The following is a 13,947-nucleotide window of genomic DNA, read 5'->3' on the forward strand; positions in this document are numbered from 1 at the left end:
CGTGTCTAGCTGCAACTTAAGAGGATATCCTTTAAGTTAAAATTCCCTTCATTGGACAGCCCCATTCATGAGACAGAATAGACCCAATGATAAAATGACCAATATTGCTTATTGCACCTCTTGCAGACAGCTCGGGTTCGTGTTGGGAACCGTTTGTCTTAAATCTTACGCACCACCATTTTCAAAATTGAACATAATATGCAGGACATTGCTTGATTTAAAACGAGCACTCCCCAACTCGAGCATTTAGAAAGAATCATGGCCACACAGTTTATTACACCTGACGAAGGCTTCATATAGTAAGTAAAAAAGTTGTGAGTTATTGTCTGCCTCTAATAAAATAAAGTTTTGGAGCATATCCTGACGGTGTGTGTATATTTTTCTCTACTACAAGTGCACAGAGTTTATTGGCAGAAAATTGCTTGCATGTTTCCACAAATTCTAGATAGAGACAAAGAAGATATATAGCCCAAGCCGTCTGTACAGGTGCAATATTGGCGATGGTATCGTTGTTGTGACTCTGAACCCCTAATTGCTCCCGATGTGCAGGTTGGTGCCTTGCATGGTTCATTGGTTCATGGGCGAATGGAATGCACAATCTACGTAAAGTGCTTTGGATAAAAGCGCGATAAAATGCATTTACCATTTACCATTTATGCACCATTTATGAGACTATTGATGAATGGGGTCGTTGGCAATGGGGGGAATTGAAACTCAGAGGCAGGATAGCCCAAGTTGCTTGAGTCTGCGACGTGTGGAAGTGGTGCTTCACTATTGCCCAAAATGACAACAAAAAGGCAAAGACAGAGTGTCTGCCTTGTAATTCAGCATGTATCGCCTCACACGCCATGTCTCTCTCACCTCAAAAACATTCCTCAAAAACTCTCCTTACGCTGCTGCACAATAATAATTAGCCCAGATTTTCATTCAACTTCTTTTAAACCACAGATGCCAGCGCAACATTCTCCATTAACTGTTGACTTAATGCCCGCTAACCTCACAGCCTCACAGAACCTGTGTTAATAGGCCACACACTACACGACAGTTCAACACCACCTGCACCCAATTAAGCAATACCCCATGTTTTTGTTGTTGTTTTTTGCCCTTCGTATAAGTGTTAAATAGCTCTATATTTATAGCCTACTCATTGCTATAGTACCCCATGTTTTTGTTGTTCTTTTTTTGCCCTTCATATAAGTGTTAAATAGCTCTATATTTATATCCTACTCATTGCTATAGTACCCCATGTTTTTGTTGTTGTTTTTTGCCCTTCATATAAGTGTTAAATAGCTCTATATTTATAGCCTACTCATTGCTATAGTGTTTGTTCAGGAGCCAGCTGTCTCTCCAGCTCTTTAGTAAATTAAAATAGCTTAACCTCAACACAAAACTTGCTGTATAAATTAAAATAGCTTAACCTCAACACAAAACTTGCTGTGCTATATAAATAAAGTTGAGTTGAGTTGAGTTGAGTATAAATATTACTTTAAACTTTAAAAATCAAAAATTGTATAAACTGTATATGTTTAATAATTGACTAAATTCTGATTAACCACTAAGCCCGCTTTAATTATACTTCATACAACAGGTGGCATGGGAAGAATAGTGAAAACGGCTGATCTCCAAGCTCAGAACAGAGCTTAGATCTTCTATTTTCACAATTTTTTGTAAATGTAAATCGATAAATGTGTACATGCCAGCATAAATCAGATGGCTTCATGAAAACGAAAGAGCACCTAGGGTTTGACTGGATTGCTGAATTCCTCCAAAATGCTTTATTGCACTTCCCCTCCTTGTGGAGAGGGGGGAGGCTGTGTGGAGGTGCGACGTGTAGTCAAGGAAGGAAGTGAGACCACATTTTCATGAAATCTTTTGGTCATGAACATGGCGTCAAAACTAAAATATCTAAAAAGACATATTACACACATCAAAACCCCAGGAAAGGGTTTGTGTCCTAAACATCATTAAAATAAGATCTGGTTGCAAAAGGGGTGAAGTGGCCATTCCAACACCCAGAACCCAGAACAGACAGACCCTCATAATTAAGCCTGTGGCCTGAGGACACCACAGTGTGTGTATGTGTGGCAGAGAGAGAGAGCCTTTCCTCATTTACTTTCCAATAGTAAAAGCTAAAGAACACCTCAACCGCAACGTGTCTATTCTGGCCATGTCCAGTGATTCTCAACCTGTGGGTCTGGATCTCCAGGGGAGTCTCCATGTGATTTTGGGGTGGTCCCCAGATGACAGTGAAGACTTTAAACCCCTGGCGTACGTTCCCGGAAAAAACGGATTATTGCTAAAAATACAATCCTCCTGTTCACGGAATTAACGGAATGTCAATCAATGTCAGTTATCGGGGGTTCAATGGAGCAAAAATTAGCATTTTTTCGCTAATATCACTAATGTTGGATGTAATTAACCAGAAAACGGCCGAAATCCGCGTGATCGTGTGCTATCGTGCACGCACGCCGTCTCTATGTGCGTCGCTGTAAAAAATGTGATATTTTGCGATGTTTTGGGGTTGATTTGAGGTTAATTTGACTTAGTTATGAAAAATATAGCATTAGCTTAGCAATCCGGACCAGCCAAGCTAGTGACTAGGGTCAAAATACTACCGGATGTTGTTGATCGTTGAACTGGAAGTGACTTAGGAAGATTCGTCTATTTTGGCCAAAATCAGCATAATGGTGCGTTCCCGCCATCTGGTGGCAATTCGAGAGAATACACTAGCAATGAAAAAAAAACAAAAAAAAAACATCTGTTCAAACCACCAGATCTTTCTATTAATGTTTAAATGATGAATAAAAAATATGCCAATTTGTTACCCAAACAAAAAAATTGGGATTGGTAGTCCAAGGGTTAAGATAGTTTTAATACCTAAAGAAAGGCCATTACTATACTGCATCAAAAGTAATCAACTATACTATAGAAACTGGTCAAACATTAGCCACATTGTCAAATAATACAAGAAAGAGGCCAACATTGTGAAAATAGCTCACAACTTGCTTGCAGATTTATAATTTTCGCAATATTTGTCTGTGGAACCGATTCAAACTAAATGTAATGCCTGGCTCAACTACTACAAGTGCTTGTCGGTCACAGCCTGAAAAGGTTGAAGAGAACCTTGGAAAAAACAAATTAGGCCGAAGAGATTTGGTGTAGACTGTATTGTACTGTATTTGCTCAAAATAGGGACACTAGGGTTAATGAGCTTAACATACGTGTGTTTGTTCTTAAATTGTTAAATTATGATATTATGAAACATAAATATCAAACATACTATCAGTCTACATTTCCAAATAAAGGAAATGCATGAATTTAATGTCCAGAAGCAGGGATAAAACAATATAAATGACCAGAGGGGGGTATATCAAAAGAAGAGGCATGGACCCCCAGAAACTTCTCCAACACGTCCAGACCGGCTGCCTCCAGCTTCCCACAGTGCCAGACAGTAAAAAGAAATATTTGTGGTTTTTGGAAGTTAGAACAACACCCTTCTTTAGACATGCTGGTCTAAAGAGGTCTCACGCTGTGAGGGGAGAAGCCTTGTGGTTTTCTACAAGTGCGCAAAATGAGCTCCTTGAAATGAACGCTCCCAAAGACGGATTGAGGGCCTTGAACACAGGTTTTGTATGCATCTTTAGGCATTTTACCTTTTTTTAAACAGCCAATTTCCTGCCTCTCCCCTTGATTTACTGTGGCGTGGCGCCTGATAGCTGCACACGTCACGTTTGTTCGTCCCCAAAAGGTTTGTACCGTCCGTCCAAATCCGCTCAATATAGACTCCATTTGAGTCTCAAACCGGAGACTTCGCCGGTCATCAAAACTCTGCATGAATGGCTTGATGGGGTGTGTAAGTTGATAGAAAAATAAGTTCATTTCTGGGATGAACAACTCCTTTAATGACAGAATGTTTTTGGTACGAGCAGCTTTCCCTGTTTCAGCTTTATATCGAGAAAAATGTCTAGCTACAGTTTGTCTAGGTATAGATACAGTTTAATCATTCTGAGGATATACATATGCCAAGATAAAACCAACGAACTGCAGACAAAGTACATTTATATCTTGTTTCATGCTTCTTTTTTTGGAAGTTTAACGTGTTCTTCAGTAAAGTACAGTGTCGGCAAGGCCACCTCTACAACCAACTGGTGGAACAAGGTAGCTAGGCACCGTCTTAACTGATGTACAATTTAGAATAAACACTTTTGTGGGGTCTAGCGATTGCAGTTGTCACTGTGAGAATAAACTGTATCCATCGTGTGTCTCTCTGAACGGTTATGTTCAGCAGAGGAAAAGCGAAGTAGTAGCTATACTAATTATGCAGTGTTGCTGTCAGTGGTGGGGAAAAGTTATTACTTAAGTAAAAAGTATCAATACTGGAATATAGAAATGCTCCCATTACAAGAAAAAGTCCAGATTTTAAAATGTACTCCAGTAAAGGTACAAAAGTATTGGCATCAAAATGTAATTAACAAAAGAAAAAGTACTCATTGTGCACAGGATGTCTCATTTCAAGTTTTCAAATGGATAACAATCTTTTGAAAATAGCAGATCTACAAGCTTATCATGTGTCACATCGCCATGCAATGTGAGCTTGTAGATCTGCTATTTTCAAGTGGCCGAAATGTATATATGAGTTAAGTGGTTACTGTATGTCTTGTAATAATAATCCAAATATACAACTAGTAATTCAAGTTTAAAAAGAATACATAAATAAATAAAAAGTTGTGGAGTAAAAGTACAACATTTGCCTCTGAGATGTAGTGGAGTAGAATTGTACTTTTAACGTATTGGAAATTGGAAATAAGTAAAGTACAAATACGTCAAAATTGTACCTCAAAAGTACAGGTCTGGTCACCACCAGTCCTTGAATTGATGTAACATGTAAGCCTATCACGTAACAAAAACTACCTTCTCTTTAGTGTAGTCCAACGGCAAAAACACACTCTGCAGGGGTAATCCTTATGGGGAATGATATTACATAATGTAGGAGGGAGGGGAAAAAAATGTTTCTACGTAGCATTTTTCTATAAATCCTACAAAATAACCACTACCTCTTGATGATTGAATGCTTAAGCCTCCTATATAACTGCAGTTATTTGGCTCTTAATAACCCGAGTGTCCCTCTGACTCAGGACCTAACCAGAGACTCTCTCCTCGTATCGATTCATTCCTGGCAACCTAACAGCAGGACAGGAGAAACTGCAGTACATGCTGCCGGGGATATAGTGCTGCATATGAGGTTCTTTGATTGTAAGAAATTGTGCCCCGGCAGTAACTCATTCCTGGCCTGTGCTGGGGAACACTTACAGAGCGCCACTACAGAAAAATATAACACAGGGCATAAAGCCTGGATCTAAAAAACCCAGGCTAAAGTAGAACACGTTCACGTATTCTGGTTCAGTAAAGACTATCCATGTCAGTCTAAATAAATTCACTGGCGTTTACATGACATCTGACTGATAGTTAGGTAACTGCCTCCCGGTTGTTTAGAAAGGCTGGAGCGACAGCGGGTTTGGATAAGAGAAAGCAAGATGCCAATTCAGATTTCCTGTGTTATAGTTATGGGTGCATGAAGTTAAAATAGTACGCTTGAGTTTGCGGAAGTGCTGAGGGATGAATCCGGTAAAAGTGAGTCAAAAGTGGCACAGAGTTGACAAATCAAAAGTGTCTATAGGCCCAGCATGGTCAAGGCCCAATATTGGCTACAGTACATTACAGCGGTCTATTGTCAGATAAAAATGCAAATCTATTAAAATTATCATTTGAATGAATCCTAATCAGTGTTTTGGTTAATAAATTCCATTCCAAAACATGTTCTCGATTACGTCATCTCTTAGGGTCAGGATATCAGCATTTCATGCTGTATTTGGAACCCGAGAGCAGGGAGACATGATGTGACTGAGACAGATTCCAACTCTGGTCCTCGCCACTCAGGGAGCATGCAGAGTTGTATACAGTACATATAACGTTGAATCAGAAATTTCAGAATCAAATCTTTGGGTCTAGATTCAATCAGACGACCCTAAAATGAACAAGAAAAAGTGCCCCTCGGGGCAGGATAGGATCATTTTTTGGGGAAAAAAGTCAATCAGGATGGAATATGAGAAATCAAACAGACCCGTCTTGATCACATGACTATAGAGATCATGTGTCCCGATTTAGCGTGAGATTTGGATAAGATAGGAGGAGAAATATAAAAATAAGTTGAGTTAAATACTGTCGGCCTAGTACAGAGCCCTGGTGGAACCCGGCCAAATAATTATACAGGGTTTAAGTCAGTGGTTCTCAACCAGTGACTAATATTCTTGTTTTGGATCTGAGACTGAGAGGTTAAATGAAATATCATCAAATGGTGGTCCGTGGCTCAAATGCTGAATACATAATGGGCCTTTTGAAAAGGGTTGAAAACCACTGGTTTAAGTGGTTAAATAAATAAGGCCTAACGTTGGAGCTTAGCCCATTAGACACAGCAGCCTGAGGATATTTTGGGGTTTCTTTGTGAGACAATCCAGTGAAAATCATGGTCAAACCACATGCAGCGTAAACATGTGGTGTGTGTCTGTCTGATACCACTTGATTTAAAGACAAGGTTTTAAAGTCTGGAGAACTTGTCGAAAACATCCAATTATTTTGTGCATATGCAGTAGTGATGCGCGGACCCGCGGATTGTCCCACGGGGCGGGCGGACGGCTCAAGGTTTTCAGCGCAATTATCGACGGCGGGCGGGGCGGGCCCCCCCTCCCAAAAAAGGAGGAATTTTTTTTTCTTCCGATACCTGCTCTCCTGTGTCTACTGTCTACTCCTGCTGAAACCATCAGCTTGTTGTTCTGTTGTGTTGCTTATGAAAGGGCGCTTTAGCTCCTGCCTTTTTGACCAAGTGCCCTCCGTTCTGAGGCTCTGAGCCTGACCGTCATCAGCGTAATGAGCACATCTGTACCCAATCTTTCTTAATTGAGCGCGCACTGTGCAGGCGTGCACAGTGCGCTGCACACACAGAATTAAAGCAGATCTAGAAGCTCACAACGCGTCGCATGCAGGGGACGAGTGACCTGCTCAGCATGGGTTTTTCATACGGTGTCCTCTCTCAACGCAATTGGGTTGTTGAAAAGCCGGTCGTTAGGCTACTTTTTGTTTTCGAGGGCTGCGGGGCAGGTTGGTGCGGTCTGGCTCCCGTGGCGGGGCGGGACGGGCGGGTTATGAAAAAAAGCCAGCCCGCACATCACTAATAGGCAGATATACAAACAGGTGGACGGATGTCTTGGTCTGTACAGGGGAGCTGAAATGTCTGTGGCTATAGCCACAGACATTTGGGGTCCCAGAGGGGATGCCAATTACCACTTCACATTTTACCTCAAATTCTCTTCTTTTATGCATTTTTACTCCAACTCTGAACATTATTTTCAGAATAAATCAGATTTTAGATGCTGACTGAGTGCATCTCACCACACCCGCCCAGTGGTGTAAACTGTAAAGTAACTAAGTACATTTACCCCTAACCCTCAAAGTACAACTTTGAGGTATTTATATACTTTACTTGAGTATTTTCAATACTTTTACTTGGATCCAAATATTGTACTTTTACTCCACTATACATTTATGTGAAAACTTTAGTTACTAGTTACTTTGTAGATTTTGATTATCACAAAACATAACCACTTTATACCCTATATACATTTCTCTACAAGTTCACTATGCGAACATTTTTATACATTTTGAACTTGGGATGGGACATTATTCTGCTACTTTTGGTACCCTGCCGGGATTAATGTATTTATTTATCGCGCATTGCCAAGGTTTTCCCCCTTTCAACCCTTATTTTGAAGAGCCAAATATCGATATTCAGTATTGATACTATTACTTAAGTAAGAAATGTGAGTACTTTTTCCACCACTGACCCGCCTTAAGCTCTCTTGTTGTCTTACTTTGAAAGAGTTGTTCATCTACACAAATATTGGACAGCCTTTGGCTGAATAAAGTATAGGAATACTTAACTTGGCTCCTAATTGCCTTTAAAAGACCACGCAGGCAGTCTAGCTAGCATGTGTACTTTATTGACTATGACTCAGGTATATAATAGGCATACTTGATGATTTTCCAAAGCTTTATCAGTTTCAAGAAAGCCCTTGAATTCCCATCATGTCAGCAGCACAAAATAAAAATGCAGAGATTTTGAAACTTGCTTTTGGGTAACAAAGTGAACGTCATGGCACCTGTTTTTGTCAAAGTTTATGTTATCTGTGATTTTGAATGCATGAGCACAAATTGATTTGAACATAATCCCTGGAGAAAAGATTGATTTATGAATATATGAATTGTTAACCACTCAATGATGTTTAGTTAACAATGGCTGAATTATTCAGATGAGCCCAGTAGCATTTTGATGACTATGGATAAAATGAAAACAAAAGCTAAATCTAAAAATAAAGCCATTAGCGTAAATGATCTCAGTTCATGTCTGTATCTTTTAATAGACAATGGTATGCCATGTATTGACGACGGTAGTGTCTTTTAACGGGCTAAGTGATTAATAAAATGGTAGGAAATTAAGTAATTTAAATATGTTTTGTATAATATTGCTCCCAGGGTACCTGTAAACTACTATAGATTTTGAAAATAAGGTGTACAAATAAATATGAAATAGCTCTATATTACAATAGCAGCTATTGCTGCTGCTATAGAGCACCGAAGTCCTGACATAACTCGCTCATCCCTTTGATTCCCCTGGTTCGCGGAAGTAATTTCTCTATGGAGAATAACATGGGGTGATCTTAATATCGTCTACTATAAGCGTTGTGGTCCAAAAATAAACATTTGCGTTATTGTCAGGGAGGTGTCTCTGTATCGTTTTGCAACAGTCAGTGACTCATATATGATACAGTCTGCTTCTAGCGAAAATGTAACTAATTCAGTAGCAGTAACATTAGCGTTTTCTCTCAGTCAGTTGATTCTTCATATCCATATGAGTGAAGCGGCCGGGATGACATGTTTATTTTTCAAACACAGTTCTTATATGAAGCAATCTAAAAATCCTCCTATGGCGATTTCAATGCAACTAAAAAAATACATGAACCTGGGGACTGACGCCCTCTACTGAAAGTGACGTCAGACTTCGGTGCTCTATAGAGTTTGTTCAGTAATAGGGGTCTCGGTCACTTTAGTGCAGTGGTAATCAAAGTGGGGTCCAGGGACAAAAGGGATTCCAGGGGTCCCCAACAAAACCAGCTACATAGATGTTAGCCCAATGAGAGAAATCTACTGTATATGAATGACTATTCAGATGATGGTTTTCACTAAATCTAATGTAACATTTAAAAATATATATCTTATGAGAGTCCCTCACTGGCACTGAATCTTTTCAAATGGGTGTCCACAGCCTAGTATCGATTCTGGTGCTCCTTGACATTAAAATGTTTGAGAACTGCCGTCTTGGTGAACAGAAAATACATTGTCAGGTCAGGATATCAATTTTATCCAATCAGGACAAAGAGAAGACTCAGATAATGGGGAAGCTCAGAACCGATAGGTGTCCCGCCTGAAATATTATTTTCTGCTTATGAAAATGTGTCTTTGCGTTAAGTTACTTAATATATGCTGGCCTCACATAAACCATGGATAATAATGATGTATTGTGTCCTATATCATAACCTATAATTCCTGCCTACCCTGTTTACAGGCTTTTCTTCTTTTTTTTTACCTGTTCTCTGTTGTGTCTTGTCGTGTCTCCTCGCTTCTTTGGACCAGAGAAGATCTCATCAACCCCCATCAACCTTCCGACTGAGCACCCCCAGGCAGCACACCTGAGTGAAAAGATATGTCACATTAGTCAAAGTTATATTTAATCTGTACAATAATTATGAATCAAGATATTTGTCTCTCACTCATACTGTGAATAAGAAAATATTTGCCGTTGCATCATAAGACTGTACAACAGTACAATAATACTATAGAGATCATATTTGATTGTAATTCATAAAGATCACACTCATCATACTGTAGATCACATTCCATTCCGTGTTCAGCCAATCAACTGAGCACATTCCCTGCTCATACGGACAGACACACAAAGCTCTGCATAACACTTATAACAATGGGGAATGAGCAGAATTGGGGGTTCTTTATCATCATATTCATGGAATGTGTGGTGCGGTAAGTGAACCGTTTATCCAAGGACAACTTTATGTGGTAGAGCACACTGTTCAATAGGCGCTGCACAGCACAGGTGTATTGATTGTATGTCGAGTTGGCTTCGACCAGCAAAGAACCATAAAACTGAGTTCCAGTTTCATTTTATTATTTAATAAACATTTGTGTAAATAAATAGGCCACATACATACACAACAGTAAGTTATACTAGTATACAGTACATAAAGCACACATACACATTAGTGGCCGGGACACTAATGGGAGGGCACTAAATGGGACATTAAAACGCTAGCCTGCGAGGGAGGGAATCCCTTTGGCCAGGGGGGGCTTTTGGCTAAGCCACTCTGTGTTTTGTAACAGTGTGAGCAATGAACAGTGACAACTGAACTGTTCATGGAGAGCTACTGTAAATAGTGAGTTTATTTAGGCTATAAATGTCATATTATTTACAGTCATATGACCGTTGTCTTCCCTTCTCAGCGTCGTTTCCCTGATGTATGAGTTGGTTACATTGGTAGCATTCGTGAGAGCGTACCCATGATGTACCTCATGAGTAGCACTGTACACACAGAGGGAGCACACATTTTGCTTCATGTCATAACCAATTCCGGGCTAGGGTTGTCACAATCCGATCACCTGATCGGAAATCGGGGAATCTTCAAATGATCGAAGCAACAAAAAAAAGAAACATGTATGATTGGAACATCCTTGTATCAATATTATATCCATATCATGATATTAGACTGGATATTGTCTGTGATTTGGGATATTGTACTATAGTGATATGGCATAAGTGTTCTATAAAAAATATAAATATTGGATCTGGAAAAATCGGTATCGGCACATACTCAAAATCAAATGATCGGAAAAAGCAGCAAAGAAAACGTGATCGGGACATCCCTAATACCGGCCATCTTCTGTCCACAGAATTTGGGGTGGCTTTTAGTTGGGTTTTTTTGCTCCGTTGTCCTAGGAATGAGCTTGAGATAGAATTACATTAAACTGGAGCACTTCATCCCTTTGGATGATTTTAAAAAGTTTACTTCAGATGATAAAAATCGCGACCTGCAGACTGCAGCTATTTTCTTCCTACTTGAGTTTGTAGTAATGTATTTAATGTATTTTCACTTTTGCTTTTTTATTATTGTAGTTTGTGTTGTAATCCTACTTGATTGCTTTCTTGGCCAGAGCTCCCTTGCAAAAGAGATTTTTCAATCACACTTCACTTAAAGGAGCACGTCACCCATTTTCAACTTATCTTCATAAAATGTGTCCTAAAAAATGCTCATAAGTTTAGGTTAAGTTGGTACAATAATTCTATGTCTGTCTGTCTGTCTGTCTGTCTGTCTATCTGACTGACTGACTGACTGCTGTGGGAAGTGGACAGTTCAGAAACATGGCTGCCATCATGGTCATCTCAAACAAGAATTCAAACTTTATTTTTTAACCAATGCAAGGCTCACACAGGTGATGTGCTTTAATTAAGTTTCAAAAAAATAAATGTATATATATAGGCTACTTTACGACATTACCGGCCAGGAATTTGTAACAATGTAAATTTATTTTTTTACTTTTAAACAAACATGCACACATAAATAGTAAATACCCAAATTAATTGCCATGTGTGATGTTCTTTTTGGCAAGCAACGCTTTAGTCAGACACACTCATGCTATGGACTTATTGGACTTTATTGAGCTTCAATTGGCTAACGCCAGGCAGGTCGGTATATTTGGGTTCTTTAACCCTCCCGAGACCCGAGTCCCTGCACTCGCACACATTTGAGTTTTGCACGTTTTTTTTCTTAAATGATTGTCCTGTATGGTTCCCTAAAACAGTATATAAATGGAATATTCATTGACTCACATTGCTTCTTCTCTGTAGCTTCCAGTCGCTCACTGGCACACATCTGGCGTCGCGCTGCTGCTGCCTGGGACAACAGTCACAACACAGCACTTTTCCTCCAAACGGAACTCCTCTTTCTTCATCAGCCAGGCGTTCAATGCGAGGTACGTATTCCCGTTCTTTCCCAAAAAAGAAAGACAGTTTTATTCATGAACTATGTTCGAAATATGGCATGGCAGAACAGACCCTGACCCTGTGCCTGAATGAGACTGGCTGGCTGCATGCAGAGGAGAGCAGAGCACTGTGCTGACTAAACTGGACGAGACTGACGTTAGATACAAACTATTGAAGTAGGCTGGCGCGCGTGTGCGTTTGTGCGCACGTGTGAGTGTGTGTGTGTGTGTGTGTGTGTGTGTGTGTGTGTGTGTGTGTGTGTGTGTGTGCGTGCGTGGGTGCGCGTGCGTGTCATTAATTGCAAAAGAGTGTTATCCCTTATTTTAACTAGTCTATAGGCCTGGGGTACATCCCCGACCGTCTGTCCAGTTATTAATTTAATTAGCAGAAAATACATTTTTAGGTGGGTTGCCAATTTCAGGAAAGAGTAATGAATTGTCCATTTATCAGATTCAATTTTTTTCCAGTTCCAAATTTCAACACTTCCACATTCACTTACATCTTGAGTTATCTCTCCTGCTTGGATGAAATTGGTATCCCGTACGTTGAACATGTATATTTTCTGTTTACTGTTGTCAGTAGAGAAACAGGGAGACCATGCAGTCACTGAACAAACACATGTTTACTATCAGAGCTATTTAGCAGACATATTGTAACAAAATAAAATCACTTTATACTGCACCTTTAATGGCAGAAACTGCTCCTAATATTAGAAAATGCAGCTCTAGAACACATTTCACAAGTAAAGGGGAGGGGATGCATAATTGTTATCTTAATTTAGTATAGGCTATTTTAGTGCTGCTTACCTAAAGTTCATGGTCCTGTTATTAAACCCTATACTATAGCGTCCAACTCCCTATTCTATTTCTAGGGCAAACATTTGGCAAAAATATATACAAGTTCATAATGTATATTGTAAGCTTATAGATGTCTATTTCTTGCGTAGAAAATTGGTTAAGAGATGAAATAGGACTAGGAGTGTAGTAGAGCCCGGGGGAACTCCAACTAATATAAGTGATTTAAAGGACAACTATAGTTTTTTTCAACCAAGGTTCATGTTTTAGGTTGTTATTAGAGAAACTAAAAGGTGAGTGTTAATTTTCTTTCATTTGCTGCTTTCTTTAGTTTTGGGGATTTTAGCAGTTTTTGATAGGGGGGCGGGGGCATTCGAGCATGTATATATATATAATATGTATTCTTTTACAAAATATTATGGCGATTTTTTTATTTTTTATTTACTATAGTCCTAATAAACTCCAAGAAATTACATCTGGCCACAAAAGATCACAGGATCTATTGAATGTGTCAAACTGACATATTGAGCCTATACACACAGTATAAGCCTTCCCCCAGTAGGCTATACCTTCACATTCAGTAGATCATGTGATCTTCTGTGGCCAGATGTACTGTAATTTCCTGGGGTTTATTAGGACTATAGTAAATAATAAATAAATAAATCACCATCAAATCTGGTAAAAAAATACATATTTAGCCCCATGCTCGAATGCCCCCGCCCCCCTGTCCAAAAGAGCTAAAATCCCTAAAACGAAAGAAAGCAGCAAATGAAAGAAAATTAACACTCACCTTTTAGTTTCTCTAATAACAACCTAAAACATGAACCTTGGTTGAAAAAAACTAAAGTTGTCCTTTAAGAATCAAGCACCCAGTTTTTGTGTTATTTTCTACCATGATGTACCATGTCCAATTATAGGGATGAGAATTGACAAGACTATTAGTATTGACACCAATGCCAATAGCAATTCTGCTTATCGGTCTGATTCTTT

General features: G+C 39.3%; 1 protein-coding gene across 1 annotated transcript in view; it reads right to left on the reverse strand.

Annotated features, from left to right (window-relative positions):
- Nucleotides 1-12,279, reverse strand: part of LOC310874117 (gap junction gamma-1 protein-like) — a 34,369-nt gene extending 22,090 nt beyond the window's left edge. The window contains exons 1-2 of the mRNA XM_083786796.1: nt 12,011-12,279; nt 9,698-9,800 (exon numbers count right to left, since the gene is read on the reverse strand). The gene's annotated coding sequence lies outside the window, so the exon portion shown is untranslated. The remainder of the gene's footprint in view (nt 1-9,697; nt 9,801-12,010) is intronic.
- Between the last annotated feature and the right edge of the window lie 1,668 nt (nt 12,280-13,947).

This window comes from Protomyctophum parallelum (assembly GCF_964188405.1).
Source record: "Protomyctophum parallelum genome assembly, chromosome: 17".
In the NCBI taxonomy this organism is placed as follows: domain Eukaryota; kingdom Metazoa; phylum Chordata; class Actinopteri; order Myctophiformes; family Myctophidae; genus Protomyctophum; species Protomyctophum parallelum.